This window comes from Chrysemys picta, chromosome 4 (genome assembly GCF_011386835.1).
Source record: "Chrysemys picta bellii isolate R12L10 chromosome 4, ASM1138683v2, whole genome shotgun sequence".
Lineage (NCBI taxonomy): Eukaryota > Metazoa > Chordata > Testudines > Emydidae > Chrysemys > Chrysemys picta.
The window spans coordinates 34,100,518-34,118,420 of record NC_088794.1 but is presented as its reverse complement, the minus strand read 5'-3'; the positions used below and the strand labels follow the sequence as shown (position 1 = coordinate 34,118,420).

At 48.4% G+C, this 17,903-nt stretch overlaps 1 protein-coding gene across 14 annotated transcripts in view; it reads right to left on the bottom strand.

The window, feature by feature from the left end:
• The window catches only part of TSPAN4 (tetraspanin 4), a 716,150-nt gene that overhangs the window by 490,694 nt on the left and 207,553 nt on the right, over nt 1-17,903 (bottom strand). For 2 of the 14 annotated variants that reach the window (XM_065594659.1, XM_065594661.1), the window contains exon 3: nt 13,739-13,913. The exons of the other annotated variants lie outside the window; for them this stretch is intronic. The gene's annotated coding sequence lies outside the window, so the exon portion shown is untranslated. The remainder of the gene's footprint in view (nt 1-13,738; nt 13,914-17,903) is intronic. 14 annotated transcript variants of the gene reach the window in all.

Here is a 17,903-nt window from a genome sequence, read left to right as displayed (position 1 = left end):
GTTCTCCCCAACAGCCAGGATTGTGCCTGCAGGGATCTTCCCTGATACCAGCCACGCGGTGGGGGGGAGGGGTACAGCGATCATCCCAGAGAATTCATGGCGAGAGGGGGGATGGTTAGTTTGTTTTCTGCTGCTGCTGCTGAATGTTAACAGAAAAACCGCAGCACTCTACAGGCTATGCTTGGTATGTGGGAAAGGAGGGCGCAGAAGCTGTAAAACAATGGCTTACCATGGCCGCATGCAAGCCGAATTCTGTTGCCCAGACCTGTGATCTCTAGCAGCAAAGCCACAGGCACTCAGCATTAAGAGGCAAAATGCGACCTTGCACAGAAATCACATGTGCTATGTAATGTGAATAGTGTTGGTCACCGTGAAAGAGTATAAGCATTGTTCTGCAAAATGTAGCTTTTTAAACAATTCTCTCTTTTTTCCCCCTCCCTACAGCAGCTGCAAATTCCTCAAGCATCCCGCCTCCATCCCGAAGGTTATCACAGATAAGGCGTCGTAAGAAGAGAACGCGAGACGAGATGTTTTCTGAAATTATGGAATCCAGCCGCAGTGACAGAGCTCATCTGAATGAGTGGAAGGAAACAGTTTCAAAGTATAGGAAAGAAGCCAGTGAACGCGAGGACAGGAGGGACCAATGTGAGGACATGAGGGACCAACGTGAGGACAGGAGGGACCAACGTGAGGAGAGGAGGGACGCTCGAGATGAGAGGTGGCGGCAGGAAGACCAGAGGAGGCAGGATGCAACGCTGGGGCTGCTGCGTGAGCAAACAGACATGCTCCGGCGTCTGGTGGAGCTTCAGGAACGGCTGCTGGAAAACAGACTGCCGCTTCAGCCCCTGTTCCACCCTCCCCCCTCCCCATGTTCCGTATCCTCCTCACACAGACGTGTAAGAACACGGGGGGGGGAGGCTCCGTACACCTTCCCATTCCACCCCAGTAGACAGCCCAAGCAAAAGGCTGTCATTTTTTTAACCTTTTCTTTGTGGCTTTTTCCTTCCCAGCAATCCTCCTCCCAAATACCACCCGGGTTCCCTCCCTCTTTTTCTAATCTATTAATAAAGAATAAATGATTTTTAAATGATAGTGACTTTATTTGGTTTGAAAGAAAGCTGGGGGAAGGGGGAGGGTGGGTTCCTTACAGAAAATGAGTCAATAAAGGGGGCGGGGTTTCATGAAGGAGAAACAAACAGATATTTCACACTGTTGCCTGGCCAGTCATGAAACTGGTTTTTAAAGCTTCTCTGATGCACAGCGCTTCCTGGTGTGCTCTTCTAATCGCCCTGGTGTCTGGCTGCGCGTAATCAGCAGCCAGGCGATTTCCCTCAGCCTCCCACCCCGCCATAAAGGTCTCCCCCTTACTTTCACAGAGATTGTGGAGCACACAGCAAGCAGAAATAACAATGGGGAGATTTCTTTGGCTGAGGTCAGAGCGAGTCAATAATGATCGCCAGCGACCTTTTAAACGGCCAAATGCACATTCTACCACCATTCTGCACTTGCTTAGCCTGTAGTTAAACAGCTCCTGACTCCTGTCCAGGCTGCCTGTGTACGGCTTCATGAGCCATGGCATTAAGGGGTAGGCGGGGTCCCCAAGAATAACTATTGGCATTTCAACATCCTCAACAGTTATTTTCTGGTCCGGAAAGTAAGTCCCTTGCTGCAGCCCTTTAAACAGAGTAGTGTTCCTGAAAACGCGAGCGTCATGAACCCTTCCCGCCCAGCCCGCGTTGATGTTAGTGAAACGTCCCTTGTGATCCACAAGTGCTTGCAGCACCATTGAAAAGTACCCCTTGCGGTTTATGTACTCGGTGGCTTGGTGCTCCGGTGCCAAGATAGGGATATGGGTTCCGTTTATCGCCCCACCACAGTTAGGGAATCCCATTGCAGCAAAACCATCCACTATAGCCTGCACATTTCCCAGAGTCACTAACTTTCATAGCAGCACCTGAGTGATTGCTTTGGCTACTTGCATCACAGCAGCCCCCACAGTAGATTTGCCCACTCCAAATTGATTCCCGACTGACCGGTAGCTGTCTGGCGTTGCAAGCTTCCACAGGGCTATCGCCACGCGCTTCTCAACTGTGAGGGCTGCTCTCATCTTGGTATTCTGGCGTTTCAGGGCAGGGGACAGCAAGTCACAAAGTTCCATGAAAGTGCCCTTACGCCTGCGAAAGTTCCGCAGCCACTGGGAATCGTCCCACACCTGCAACACTATGCGGTCCCACCAGTCTGTGCTTGTTTCCCTTGCCCATAATCGGCGTTCCATGGATAGAATCTGCCCCATTAACAACATGATCTCCAAAGCACCGGGGCCCGTGGTTTCACAGAATTCTGTATCCGTGTCCGTGTCCATGTCCTCATCATGCTTGTCGCTGCGCTGCCGCCGCCGCTGCCTCCTCGCCTCGTTTTTCTGGTCCTGGCTGAGCATAAACTCCACGAGAACGCGCGAGGTGTTTACAATGTTCATGACTGCTGTCTTGAGCTCAGCGGGCTCCATGCTTGCCGTGGTATGGAGTCTGCAGTGTTCACCCACCCAGGAAAAAAGGCGCGAAAATGGTTGTCTGCCGTCCGTTGCTTTCATGCAGGGAGGGAGGAGGGAGGGAGGAGGTGAGGCTGTACCCAGAACCACCTGCGACGATGTTTTTTGTCCCATCAGGCACTGGGATCTTAACCCACAATCCCAATGGGCGCGGGAAAGTGCGGGAACTATGGGATAGCTATGGGATAGCTACCCACAGTGCAACGGTGCAGAAATCGACGCTAGCCCCGGTACTTGGACGCACACCACCGAATTAATGTGCTTAGTGTGGCCGCATATATTTCGACTTTATACAACCTGTTTTCAAATCCGAATTATATAAATTCGGATTAATCCCGTAGTGTAGACATACCCTTAGGAACTATAAGCTTCAAAAGATGCCTCAACTAGGAATGCAACTGAAAGCACTAGGATTTTATCCAGATAGGCACAATTCAAATCATTTCTCAGAGAAGAGAACGTCATATCTACTTATGCCGGCATCAACAACTCAGCCACCGCCCTGCTTGTCTTTCATGTCTGATTTCTGTGCAACTTCCCTTTTCCCATTTCCCACTCTCTTTCCTCTACTCTTACTGCTTTGTCAACACTTCTGTTTACTGCAGTATCCCATACTAATTCAATTAAATGCCCACCTTCACTGCATCTTCAAATACACTACAATAAAATCCAAACATGTACTTTGTTAAAATCTCCACATAAAGTATACTAAAATCCTCACATGAAGCATGATAAAACCTTTGCACCACTGCACATGGACATTAATATTTACAGTAATCATGATTAAAGCCTTATACCAAAGCAAATATACATTGTTCACAAGTGGCTCTTATCTTCAAAGTAGGAGCACAATGCATCCCTGACTCTGTTCCCGAATAGTTGCAGCAATATATAGAGGTCCCTTGTCTGGCTGTTTAAGATGGTCAGCAACTCTGCCAACTTCCTCTTCCCATCCCAAGGCTCTCTCCCTTACTCTCATAAAAGTTATGCAAAGCACAGCAAGCAGCTATCATAAGAGGCAGATATTTTTCACCTGTATACAGCCTCCTCCATCTAGTTCTTAACCTTCCAAATCACATTTCAAGGTCTTTCTGTAACTACTCAGGATAAAGTTATACACTTCCTGGAGGAATGGCAACACCATCAAATTCTATAGAGACCATGGAAGCAAGAGTTCCTTTTCTCATTGCAGAAAACAGTCCAGAGTCTCTAAAGATCCTGCTGCCTGGTGTGGGGAGAGCACTACCTATCCTACTGACCAATACACTCATTATTTCCTTGTACTCCCCTATTGATCTCTCTGTATCCTTCTGCGGTCTTGTCTTATACTTAGATTGTAAGCTCTTTAGGGCAGGGAGTCTTTTTGTTCAGAGTCTGTACAACACCAAGCACATGGTCCATGACTGGGAATCACTGGCGCTACGATAATACAGATCATAAATACTGGTGAACCTTCCACCATGCTCAACCAGGCCTTGCAGCACCATAGAGAAATATCTCTTTCTGCTGATGAATGCCAAGGCCTAGTGTTGCAGGCAAAGAGTAGGCACCTGAGTTCCCATCAATGGCTCCAAGACAATTCAGGAACCTCAACAATGCAAACCTATTAATAACCTCCTGTGCATTGCCCATCCTTTTGACTTGGGGGCAGCACCTTCTTGACAGCAGCACACATCCCCATGACAATGCTTCGATTTAAAAATGTAACCTGCTCATTGGAAGACACGTGCATGCATGCCAATATGTCAAGTCAGGAAGAGACCAGGGCCCTGATTCAGCAAAGCATTTCAGCAGGTATTTAAGTCCACCATTATTTATCCCTACCTAGGGGAAGGGTGATCTATTGGTTAGGGCACTAGCCTAGGACTGGGGAGCCCTGGGTTAAAGCATCTGCTGTGCCACAGACTACCTAGGTGACCTTGGGCAAGTCATTTAGTCTCTCTGTGCCTCAGTTCTCCATCTATAAAATGGGGACAACAGTTTTGACCTGCTGCAAAATGGTGTTGTGGGGATATATACATTGAAGACAGACACTCAGATACTATTGTCATAGGGCCCACGAGATAGACTCAGCAAAATATTTAATGGTGTGGTTCCAATAGGACTTGTACTCCTAAAACACTGAAGTGCTTTTGAAAGTCAATTCAATTTGTGCTCTTAAATCACTCAGGCACTTCTGAAAATCTCTCCCTGAACACCGAATCATAGAAATGTAGAAATGGAAGGGACCTGGATAGGTCATCTAGTCCAGTGCCCTCCAATGAGGCAAGAATAAGTTATCTAGACCAGTGGTTCCCAAACTTTAACAACCTGTGAACCCCTTTCATAAAAATGTCAAGTCTCACAAACCCTCTCCTAAAAATGAATATTTCCAGGGATTTTCTCCTTTATCTGAGTATAAATTATAAAAGCAGTGGAAATATAAAATTGGTTTTTATGACATGCTTATTACACACAGTATTTTTATTACATTATGAAAACGGCAACACTCTTCCAAGATCTCACTTTCATAGCTTGTATCACTTTGAATAAGCCTGCTATAAGACAAGGCTCCTATGTTTCATCAAGGAGTATCAGATATGAAACAACATGAAGGTATTTAAGAAGCCAACTCAAAGAGTTCCTCCTACACAAGCATTCAGGTCCTGAGCAGTCCAGACAAACAACAGATGTTACAACAAAGCTTAAACTTGTTCTTCATAATAATTTTAAAAACAATACTAGCTGCCTATTTAATTTTTAAAACGGCAAAAATATCCCCCTCCCTTTCCATTTTTTATAAGGAGTCCTGAAGTTTAAATCTCCTCAGTTTGATAGATATGCTTGCTTTGATCTGCTTAGCTCTTGGAAGTCCAGGGGCTCCGGGCTGCTGGCCCCGTGCTGTCTGGAGTTTCTATGGACAGCTCTATCCGCCATTAGGGATTTTTTTCCTGAGAAACCCCTGTAACATTTTACAAACCCCAGTTTGGGAACCACTAATCTACACCATCCCTGACAGGTGTTTGTCTCACGTGTTCTTAAAAACCTCCAATGAGGGATATTCCACAACTTCCCTAGGTAATTTGTTCCAGTGCTTAACCATCCTGACAGTTAGGAAGTGTTTCCTAATGTCTATCCTAAATCTCTTTTGCTGCAATGTAAACCCATTACTTCTTTTCCTGTCCTCAGTAGATAAGGAGAACAATTTATCACTCTCCCCTTTGTAACAACCTTCTACATAGTTGAAGGCTGTTCTGTCCCCCGTCAGTCTTTTTGTCTCCAGACTAAACAAACATGCTTTTTTTCAAATCTTTCCTCATAGGTCATGTTTTCGAGATCTTCAGTCATTTTTGTTGCTCTCCTCTTGACTTTATCCAATTTCTCCACGATCTTTCCCAAAGTGCAGTGCCCAGAACTCAACACAAAACTCCTGCTGAGGCCTTATCAGTGCTGATTGGTAGAATGGAAGAATTACTTCTCGTGTCTTACTTACAACACTTGGGCTAATACATCCCCGAATTATGTTGGCTTTTTTCGCAACAGTATTACACTTTTGACTCATATTTAGCTGTGATTCACTGTAGCCCCCAGAGCCCTTTCTGCAGTACTCCTTTCTAGATAGTAATTTCCCATTTTGTATTTGTGAAATTGATTACTCCTTCCTAAGTACAGTACTTAGCATTTGTCCTCACTGAATTTCATCCTATTTATTTCAGACCATTTCTCCAGTTTGTCCATTAGGGTGACCAGACAGCAAGTGTGAAAAATCGGGATAAGGAGTGGGGGGGTAATAGGAGCCTATAAAAGAAAAAGACCAAAAAAATCGGGACTGTCCCTATAAAATCGGGACATCTGGTCACCCTAGTCCAGATTATTCTGAATTCTAATTCTCTCCTGCAAAACACTTGTAATTTCCCCCTCCCCCCTCCCCAAGCTTGGTATCACCCTCAAACTTTACAAGTGTACTCTCTATGCCATGTTTAAGTACTATTGCCTAGTTCCACGAAGAAAGAGTACCAAAAGGCAGCAGCAATGCTACAGTTCAGCACTGCCTTAAATCTTCAGAACACACTTCTGCAGCAATGATTCCACTGAAGCGAATGAGCAGCCACAACAGTGCAGGAGGGGGACAGAAGGCTGGGAGAGGAGGGGGGAGGATTTTCAAAATTCCATCTATCCCCATTGCAGTCAGTGTAGTACAGGGAATTAACTGCCAAATGTAAAACAACCAACTAGCTACTAACCCAATAAACATGACCAGAGGCAGAGATCTAAACCAGTAAAATAAATAAAAACTATTAAACCATTTGAGTGTGGCGGAGCAAGCCTATTACTCTTTCTGGCATTCAATTAACCAATGGCTTTAAAGAGGCATTACCACTTTAAATAATCTGTGGCGCTGCATATATAACATTCATTAATTCTCTTATTGACACAAGCCGCAAAAAAAAAAAAAAAAAAAAAAAAAGAGGTTACTGACCCTGTGCAGTACCTGGAGATCTGCCCTATGGCTGCTCCACTTCAGGTGCGCATGCACCCATGTGCCTTTGATTGGAGACTTTGCTAGTAATGCCTGTTTGGTCCGTGCATGCACCTTACACATCCTTTTGCCCTTCATCAAGTTCAGGTAGTGCTGCGCAAGTAAATCACCCTCAGTTTCTTCTCTAACACAAAGTCCCATAAAGGAAACTCTGAAGTAGAGGGGAAAGGAGGACAGGTAGTGGAGCACCCATAGGGACACACATCTCAAAGAACTCCAGTTACTACACTTCTCCAAGTAGTGTCTTTTTGGGTGCTCTACTTCAAGGGACTGCCAAGCATTACACGCAGCAAGAGGAGGGAGCTTCAGAATTGAGTTGAATACTGTAGATAATACTGCAGTCCCAAAAGCAGCATCCAAAGCTGAATCATGGGTTACTGCAAAGTGTTTTGAAAAAGTGTGTATAGAAGTTCAAGTTGCAGCCCCACAGATCTCAGCAATGGAAACATTCTTGAGAAATGCCACCGAGGTAGAGAGAAACTTCGTTAATTGGCTAATATCCTAGAAGGAAGTTGAATATCAGTAGATTGATAACAAGATATCTTCCTCTCAGTGATAGGTTAATCCTAAAGCCTAAGTGGTTTAAATGTTGACATTGTTAACTATTTCACTGCTGACCAAAGCACATGAGATGAGCGACGATGAGATTTTCACTACATGCAGAGCATGCAAGGAGGATTTGCATGATATACTGCGAGTGCACCTCATTTTAGCATCTCAAGGTTGGCGGGGAGGGGGTGAGATTGAGAGAGTACTAATATTTCTTTCACACCCCTCACTTGACCCTGGGTCCATCCCATCAGACAAACTGCATCAGTCTGTGCTGAATTCTCTGATCCTTGTCTGTCTCTAAGGATGGTGCAGGGACACAGGCAGAAGCAAAAACATCTGTAAGCCTCTGCCTTCTACAGAACTAAGAGGCATTGGCAGAAGGCCTAGCTCAGCACCTCTGAAAACGGAGAGTAGTTCAGGGACACCAGCTGCAGGCATATGAATGAGCTTCGGGAACAGAGCCAATCACCTGGGAGACAAACCTCACAGCCTGGGAAATGAAGAAAGGAAAATCTGAAGCTGTGCAGGGTCAGCGACTACACAGGTCTGCATTAGCAAGGCTGTGACCTCCTGGAACGCTTGGCATGCAGCACCAATGGGAGCCGTAACAGGGGAGGGTCTGAGGCACCGGAGAGGCGGCATATCTATTACTCTGCATTTAAAATACTCTTGTGCTGTTCTAAAATCCCTAGCGGCAATTCAGCTTCTACGTACACACCCAGCTCTGAGTGCACTCTCCTGGGACTGGCCACCACTGTGGAGGGGTAAATCCATAGGGGGATCTAGCAAGAAGCAAGAACTCACTCCCAGATAAGGGTGTAGGCAGCTAAGCTGAAAACGTACGCATCCTACAGATGGGCTAAACCAGGAGCAATTTCCTTCTGACCCCTCAGGTTCTCAGTTAGGCTAATACCCCTTCATGACACTCTGGCAACGTAAAGGCATCTTAAAGTGAGTGGAAACCAAGGGTATGTCTACACTACGAGAGTAGTTCGATTTTATTTAAAGTGAATTTGTGGAACCGATATTACAAAGTCGAACGTGTGTATCCACACTAAGGACAGTAAATCGACTTTGTGAGTCCACACTAACGGGGCAAGCGTCGACATTGGAAGCGATGCACTGTGGGCAGCTATCCCACAGTTCCCGCAATCCCCTCTGCCCATTGGAATTCTGGGTCGAGCGCCCAATGACTGCGGGGGCAAAAAAAATGTGTCGAGGGTGGTTTTGGGTAACTGTCATCATTCAACCCTCACTCCCGCCCTCCTTCCGTGAAAGCGCCGGGGGGCAATCAGTTTACACACTTTTCTGGTGATTGACAGTGCGGTCGCTACAGCACTGTGAGCATGGAGCCCGCTGCGATCATCGCTGCGGTTATGGCCGTTGTCAGCACCTCGCACCTTATCATCCACCTTTTTCAGAGGCAGATGCTGAGAAATCGGGCAAGGAGACTACGGCAGCGCGGTGAGGACATTAAGTCTGAGAGGGGCACAGACCTCTCTCAAAGCACAGCACCCCGCACCGTGAACATCATGGTGGCAATGGGTCATGTTGACGCTGTGGAACGGCGATTCTGGGCCCAGGAAACAAGCACGGACTGGTGGGACCGCATAGTGGTGCAGGTCTGGGATGAATCACAGTGGCTGCGAAACTTTCGGATGCGTAAGGGAACTTTCCTGGAACTTTGTGAGTTGCTGTCCCCTGCCCTGAAGCGCAAGGACACCCGGATGCGAACAGCATTGACTGTCCAGAAGCGAGTGGCCATAGCCCTCTGGAAGCTTGCAAAGCCAGACAGCTACCGGTCAGTCGCAACCCAATTTGGAGTGGGCAAATCTACTGTGGGGGTTGCCATGATGCAAGTAGCCAACGCAATCGTTGAGCTACTGCTCTCAAAGGTAGTGACCCTGGGAAACGTGCAGGTGATCATAGATGGCTTCGCTGCGATGGGATTCCCAAACTGCGGTGGGGCTATAGATGGAACTCACATCCCTACCCTGGGACCGGCCCACCAGGCCAGCCAGTACATTAACTGAAAAGGCTACTTTTCAATGGTGCTGCAAGCACTGGTGGACCATAGGGGACGTTTTACCAACATCAACGTCGGATGGCCGGGCAAGGTTCATGATGCTCGTGTTTTCAGGAACTCTGGTCTGTTTAGACGGCTGCAGGAAGGTATTTACTTCCCGGACCACAAAATAACTGTTGGGGATGTGGAGATGCCTATAGTCATCCTCAGGGACCCAGCCCACCCGCTAAAGCCCTGGCTCATGAAGCCCTATACAGGCACCCTGGACACTGAAAAAGAACTCTTCAACTACCGGCTGAGCAAGTGCAGAATGGTGATGGAGTGTGCTTTTGGACGTCTGAAGGGGAGATGGAGAAGCTTACTGACTCGCTCTGGTCTCAGCGAAACCAATATCCCATTGTTATTGCAGCTTGCTGTGTGCTCCACAATCTCAGAGAGCACGGGGGAGATGTTTATTGCGGGGTGGGAGGTTGAAGCAAATCGCCTGGCTGCTGATTACGCCCAGCCAGACAGCCGGGCGATTAGAAGAGCCCAGCGGGACGCACTGTGCATCCGGGAAGCTTTGAAAGCTAGGTTCCAGAGTGAGCAGGGTAACCTGTGACTATTACGTTTGTTTAAACAGAAACTAAACCTGCCCCCGTTTCTTTACCCAGTTAATGTTGACTATCCTCTCCAGTTACCAACCCCCTTCCTCCCTTCCAACACACCTTTAAAAATAAAATAAATGAAACTTTGTTCATTAACAGCGTTTTCTTTATTAAGGATTTCATGGTAAAGTGTTGAAACTGGGACGCAGATTGTGGTGGGGAGCGGGTGTAGTGATGGAAAGGACGCTTCTAAACTCGAGGAATGACAGGCTCCTGCTCCTAGAGTGGTCCGCAGTGGTGGACTGGTTGTTTCAACGGAGCCTGCCACCCCTCCTTTTCGGGACTCTGTGTGTGGGGGCTATGTGACTTTGTGGCGGGGGAGGGCGGTTACAGATCCCCTGCTGCGTGGCTCTGTGATCCAGGCTAAGGACCGCTGCATAAGATCTGTAACCGCCCTCCCCCGCCACAAACTCACATAGCCCCTCCACACAGAACATGAAAACCATCTCCCAGACTGATCAGGGTGCCTAGTGACTGCAATGTGTGTGACACCTTCTGCTGAACCTGCCCCCGTGTCTGTACCCTGGTAGGGGACTGTCCTCTCCAATTACCAACTCCCTTCCCCCTCTTCAAACACACTCTCCTCTAAAAGAACATGACGGAAACAGTAATTAACAGAAACTTATTTTTTATTAACAACTACACAGTTAGGGGATGAAATTGGGACAGGGGCTTGGGTGAGGTGCTTTTGGAGTGAAGGAAAGGACTTATCAGATCTTTGGGAATGAGAACCTTCTGTTACTTGAGCAGTCTGCAGGGGTGGAGTGACTGTTTTCACGGCCCCTGCCGTCCCTCCTTCTTGGAACTTTGGGTGGCGGGGGGGATGGGACTTTGTGGCGGGGGAGGGCGGTTAGAGATAGACTGCAGCGGGGCTCTGTCCTTCTGCCTCCGGTCCTGCAGAACATCTACAAGGTGCCGGAGTGTGTCCGTTTGCTCCCTTATTAGTCCAAGTAGCGTTCGAGTCGCCTGCTGGTCTTCCTGCCATCACCTGTCCTCCCGTTCGCTGTGTGATCGCTGGTATTGCGACATATTCTCCCTCCACTGTGTCTGCTGTGCCGCCTCGGCTCGGGAGCAGCCCATAAGTTCTGAGAACATCTCGTCCCATGTCCTTCTCTTTCGGCGCCTGATCTGCGCCAGCCTCTGGGAGGGGGATGCCGGGGTAGCTCGGGAGACGCTCGCAGCTGTGGGATGGGAAAAAGGGAGTGAATTCCTCACAAAGATACAGTTTTGCAAACAATGAATATAGTCTCTCTCTGTGAACAAGACCATGCACAGCACCTATCACATGCGCACCTATCAGTACAAGGTTGAATTTTCAGCCTTCCCATTGAGTGCCTGGGGTCTTGCTGTACAGATCACACAAGCGGGGCCGGACAACGGAATTCGGCTAGCAGGCGGACATGGTAAGCCATAGACTTTTGGCTGCTTAAAGCTTAATTTATAGCAGTGCCCTCCTTTCACGTTCCAAGCAATGCTCCTAGCGTTGGCCAGTTCCTGCTGCCGGTAATCCAGCCAGCATGAACTCTGCCCCTGTCCCACCCCCCTCGCAGCTGTCCCCGGGAAAGATCCCTGCATGCTGCCCCTGTCACGCCTCCACCGCGTGGCTGTAAACAGCCGGTTACAGTTATGTAAAGGAACAGGCAATCAGTCCCAATACTAACATTCCCCTAATCCAAAGCAGGTCACCAAGAGAGATATCACTCTGATGAGGATTTCGGAGATAGAGGAAGACCGCATGCTGCGTGAATGCCAGCAAGCACCAGGGCCGTATGCCGCCATGCTTTGTGAGGCAATGATCCCGGAGTACTTGCTGCTAGCCTGGTGCAGAAAAGTTTCCTACCATGGAGGACGCAATAAGGCCGCTCTCCCCAGGAACCTGATGCAAAGGCTTTCACAATACCTCCAGGAGACCTTCGTGGAGATGTCCCAGGAGGATTTCTGCTCTATCCCCGGACATATTGACAGAATTTTCCAGTAGCTGCACTGGTAAGGACTAGAAACTAAAGCGCCTAGGGCAAACTAATCATGAAAAACCCATTGTTAAGATACCATTCCTATTCTGTTCAAAATAAATGTTTAAAACACTTACCGACTGATCCTTCCCCTGATTCACGGTCCAGGGTACCGCCTTGGGAGGGTTGGTAGGGGATCTCCGTGAGGGTGATGAAGAGATCCTGGCTGTCGGGGAAACCAGCGTTGAAAGCACGGTCGACTACCTCGTCCTCCTCATCTCCTTCCTCATCTTCCCCGTCTGCGAACATCTCTGAGGAAGCAGCCGTCGACAATACTCCATCGTCAGAGTCCACGGACAGTGGTGGGGTAGTGGTGGCGGCCGCACCTAGAATGCAATGCAGTGCCTCGTAGAAACGGCATGTCTGGGGCTGGGATCCGGAGCGTCCGTTTGACTCTTTGGTCTTCTGATATCCTTTTCTCAGCTCCTTTATTTTCACGCAGCACTGCGTTGTATCCCAGCTGTATCCTCATGGCTTTTGAGATCTTCTCATAGATCTTCGCATTCTGTTTTTTCGATCGCAGCTCCGAAAGCACGGACTCATCACCCCACACAACGATCAGATCCAAGACTTCCCGATCAGTCCATGCTGGGGCCCCTCTTTCTATTCTGCGATTGCATGGTCACCTCTGCTGGAGAGCTCTGCATCGTTGCCAGTGCTGCTGAGCTCACCACGATGTCCAAACAGGAAATGAGATTCAAACTGGCCAGACAGAAAAAGGAATTCAAATTTTCCCGGGGCTTTTCCTGTGTGGCTGGTCAGAGCATCCGAGCTCGGACTGCTGTCCAGAGCGTCAACAGAGTGGTGCACTGTGGGATAGCTCCTGGAGCTATTAGCGTCAAATTCCATCCACACCTACCCTAATTCGACATGGCCATGTCAAATTTAGCGCTATTGCCCTCGTCGGGGAGGAGTATAGAAGTCGATTTAAAGAGACCTCTATGTCGAAATAAATAGCTTTGTTGTGTGGATGGGTGCAGGATTAATTTGAGTTAACGCTGCTAAATTCGACATAACCTCCTAATGTAGACCAGGCCTAACTCCCAAGAATACTCCCAGGGCAGGAGCCCTCCCCTGCAAGTACAGGCCTAGCGTAAGGGCTCTGAACTCCCAGCTCCCGGATCCTGGTAGATGGGGCATGCTGGGGGCTTGCCACGAGCAGAGTGTGCCCAGAACGCTTTGTACAGTGGCTACTTTCTGCTTCCCAGGGCACAAAGAAGGCCATAGGAAACACAGCATAAGTTAGAACAGCCTGGAGGCTGCTGTGTGTCCACCAGGAGCCCAGATGCAGAGCACAAAAGTGGCTTAAAGCCACACGTCTCTCCTCCCTCCTGGTTCCTGCCCCAAAGCCAGCAACTAGGTAAAAGTTGTGGGGGTTCAAACAAATGTTTCCCACCATTTTGTCCCACCTCGAGCGCACATCCCTTTTCTGACCTGCAGGACCTCCACACCACTCCCTGCCAGCGACTTCTTTGCCTGTCCCTTTCCCATTCTCTCCCAAGACAACAGATGAAACCTGTTCAAGCAGCATACGCAGCAGCCCAGGCTGCAGAGCGTTCTCTGGGGAAAGCCATCTGAACGCGCATTAGCCTCCCTTCCACAAAAGGAACTGTAAACAATAAAGAGTGAAAATAAGAATAGTCTCATCTGTCTGTTCTGAATTTACAAGGAATAAAACATTTAGACAGATTTTCAGGAGGCAGCGTTTCCTGCCCTCATCTCTCCCCCAGCCCTATTGCTATTATACTTCATGAGTCTGTCACAGCATACAAAAGACATTCGCGGAGCTAATGAAATATCTGGACTGTAGAGTATGTGGGTGTATAAATGAGCCTGCAGGCCCCTCAGCGCACCAAATAGCTCCAGAAAACTGATTTCCAGGACCTGTCAAGCCTCATTTCTTTTAAAAGGAAAAAAAAATAGAAACTTATTTTTCCCCTTCAAAGACCAAAAAAGAGAGAAAAGAAAGTATATTAACTAAAAAGTAGGGAGGTTTCTGACAGGCTCCTTTCTTAGACCCCAACAGAGATCGAGACTCCACTTGTGCCAGGCGCTGCAGAACCAAAGTTGATACACTCCATTCTCTGAAGACTTCACAGTCTAATTGGACAAAACAAAGAGGGTGAGGAGAAAAAGCTGCACAGAAAATTGAAGGCACTTGCCAAAGTTAACATGGCAGATCAATGTCCTAGACAGGAGTAGAGTTCAGATCTCCTGCCTCCCACTGTAGTGCCCCAGCCAATAGGCCACACTGCCTCGCCAGTGCTTCCCCATTGAGGGCCTGAGCTCCTCTGTGTAGAAATGTACTAGTGAGATCCCCAAGTCTTCTGATAATACTGCAGCCATTCAGAGACTGAACGCTGGCAGCCCTCGCACCAGCACTGAATGGAAATGTTCCACATGAGTAAAAGGTTCAGGTGGGTTATGAGGATTTGTTTTTTCTATCAAATGATTTATAGGCTTAACGAGTTGTGTATGCATGCAATATCAGCCACCAAACCTTACTGCAGCAGGGGAGAGAAAAAGAGGTCAATTCCTTTGTGTGGGATATCGTCACAATTGCTCCTGATATACTGCCAAAGTGGCTGTTCCTAATCCCTCTTTAGGGATTACAGGGTCTCTACGCCTCCTTTCCTACCCACCTTCTATTTCAGGGATCATACTTATTAGAACTTTACTCTCACAGATCTTGGGAGACAGACCTGTCCTCGCTTACAGACAACCCCCCAACCTAAAGCAAATACTCACCAGCAACCACACATCAATGTACAAAACCACTAACCCAGGAACCTATCCTTGTAACAAACCCCGATGCCAACTCTGTCCACATATTTATTCAAGTGACATCATCATAGGACCTAATCACATCAGCCATACCATCAGGGGCTCGTTCACCTGCACATCTACCAATGTGATATATGCCATCATGTGCCAGCAATGCCCCTCTGCCATGTACATTGGCCAAACCGGACAGTCTCTACGCAAAAAATTAATGGACACAAATCTGACATCAGGAATCAAAATACTCAAAAACCAGTGGGAGAACACTTTAACCTGTCTGGTCATTCAGTGACAGACCTGCGGGTGGCTATATTACAACAGAAAAACTTCAAAAACAGACTCCAACGAGAGACTGCTGAGCTAGAATTGATATGCAAACTAGACACAATCAACTCCGGTTTGAATAAGGACTGGGAATGGCTGAGCCATTACAAACATTGATTCTATCTCCCCTTGTAAGTATTCTTCTTATCAAACTGTCTGTACTGGGCTAGCTTGATTATCACTTCAAAAGTTTTTTTTCTCTTAATTAATTGGCCTCTCAGAGTTGGTAAGACAACTCCCACCTGTTTATGCTCTCTGTATGTGTGTATATATATATCTCCTCAATATATGTTCCATTCTATATGCATCCGAAGAAGTGGGCTGTAGTCCACGAAAGCTTATGCTCTAATAAATTTGTTAGTCTCTAAGGTGCCACAAGTACTCCTGTTCTTATTAGAACTGTATCTCAAAAAGTGGTGCCATTGTAACCCATGCTAACCACAGTGCAATTCTTGGTCCAACCACTAGTGGTTGGACCACTTGTAGATGGTTAAGACTCAGTTACTACCTTTCAACTAACAGCTAACTAGTCTGTTAGCTCAGAAAGGAGAGGCTCATGCCGCCGTAAGATTCAGCGGGCCTGCAGACATCTGAACCAGTGGAATCAGTACGAAGTGAGGATAGGGATTTGAGCAACTGTAGGCATCTGAAGCAAAGGATGGGGAATGTATAACTAACCCAGTGTGGCTTGTCTCTCTCTAGTACGGGGGTGGGCAAACTACGGCCCCCGGGTCACATCCAGCTTGCGGGACCGGCCTGCCCGGCCCCTGAGCTCCTGGCCCAGGAGGCTAGACCCCAGCCCCTCCCTCGCTGTTCCCCCTCCCCCACAGCCTCAGCTTACTGCACCACCGACGCAATGCCCTGGGCGCCGGGGCTGCAAGCTCCTAGGGCAGCGCAGCTGCAGAGCCCGGCCTGACCCGGTGCTCTGTGCTGCACAGCGTGGCTGCCTGGGGTTGAGGCAATCAGAGGGCGGGGAACAGGGGGGTTGATTGGGGGCAGGAGTCCCAGGGGGCAGTTGGGGCGGGAGATCCGGGGGTGGTCAGGGAGAAGGGGTGGTTGGATGGGGCAGGGGTCCCGGGGGGGGGGGGCAGTCAGAAAGGAGGGGGGGGTTGGATAGGGCGGCAGGGGGCAGTTAGGGGTGGGGGTCCAGGGGCGGGGCTATCAGGGGGCGAGAAGCGGGGGGGTGAGATAGGGGGCAGGGGCCAGCCCATGCATGGCTGTTTGGGGAGGCACAGCCTCCCCTAACCGGCCCTCCATACATTTCAGAAACCCGATGCGGCCCTCAGGCCAAAAAGTTTGCCCGCCCCTGCTCTAGTAGCTAAACCACAAAGAGAGGTGTATGAGTGTTACAGCCCTCTAACTAATGCACTAGATCTTTTATATAAACAGTAGAGGCTGTTCAAATCCTGGGCCTCTGCAAACCATGCAGCTCTGCCAATACATTTCACTGCAGACTTGCAATAACCCACATCCTCATCAAACAATATTTCAGTCCTAGGCCCCCAGACCACTCCACCAATGCATCTCGGTATTGATCTGTTACACTCCCTGCTGCCATGCCACTGAACTTCAGTCCTGATGATGCAACAAAACTCGACTTGCTCCCCTAATATTATATTATCAGCAGTGTGATGGGCTTTGGGAGGTGGATGAATATCCAGACTGGACTGAGTTGCTAGTGACAATCCACATTTGAATCCAACAGGTCCTGAAACCCTAGTGCATTAGCTTCACCTAAATTTTTCAGAGCCAGATCGTGTGCCCAAATCTGAATATGACAAAAGGCACTCTGCCACCTTCCTGGCACTTTCTGCAGAGTCCGGAGTTCCTGAGAGAGTGGAGACTGGCTGAGATGCACATCCGTCTATCTATGGTATGTCCATGCCCCTTTACTGGGGTATAACCATCGCTAATGCATTTGTCCTCATAATTCCTTTGTGAAGTAGGGCAGTGCTATTATCCCCATCTTACACATAGGGAACTGAGAGACAGAGGGGCTAAGTGACTTGACCAAGGTCATACAGGGAGTTTTTGGTAGGGCAGGGAACTGAACCTGGGTCTCCTACATAGCGCTGGACCATCCATCATTCACCAGCCTGAAGCTGGGTTTTCTTTCCTATGGGGTTTCCCATGGGAATCCCTGGTATCACGTTTCTATTAGAGCTATGGGGGAGGGGAGAGAAGGGGGAACCTGTCTACACTGGTGCAGACATAGGCTTTCATGCATGGGTCCTTGGGTCACTTCCACAGGAAGCAAACCTCAGTTCCCCACTGATGGGATGATCTCTGCAAGGGAACCCCCAGGGAGATTTCTCCTCCCCTTCTCCCTCACCCTAGACCCCATCTATGGAAATTAGAAGGAGGGAATGGTCTGGTGTCTCTCTCTCTCTCTCTCTCACACACACACACACACACACACACACTTTCCTTCTTTCAATAATGAAGTAAAAACATGTTATCTGGTCTGAACTCCCAGGCTGACAGTTAAATAACA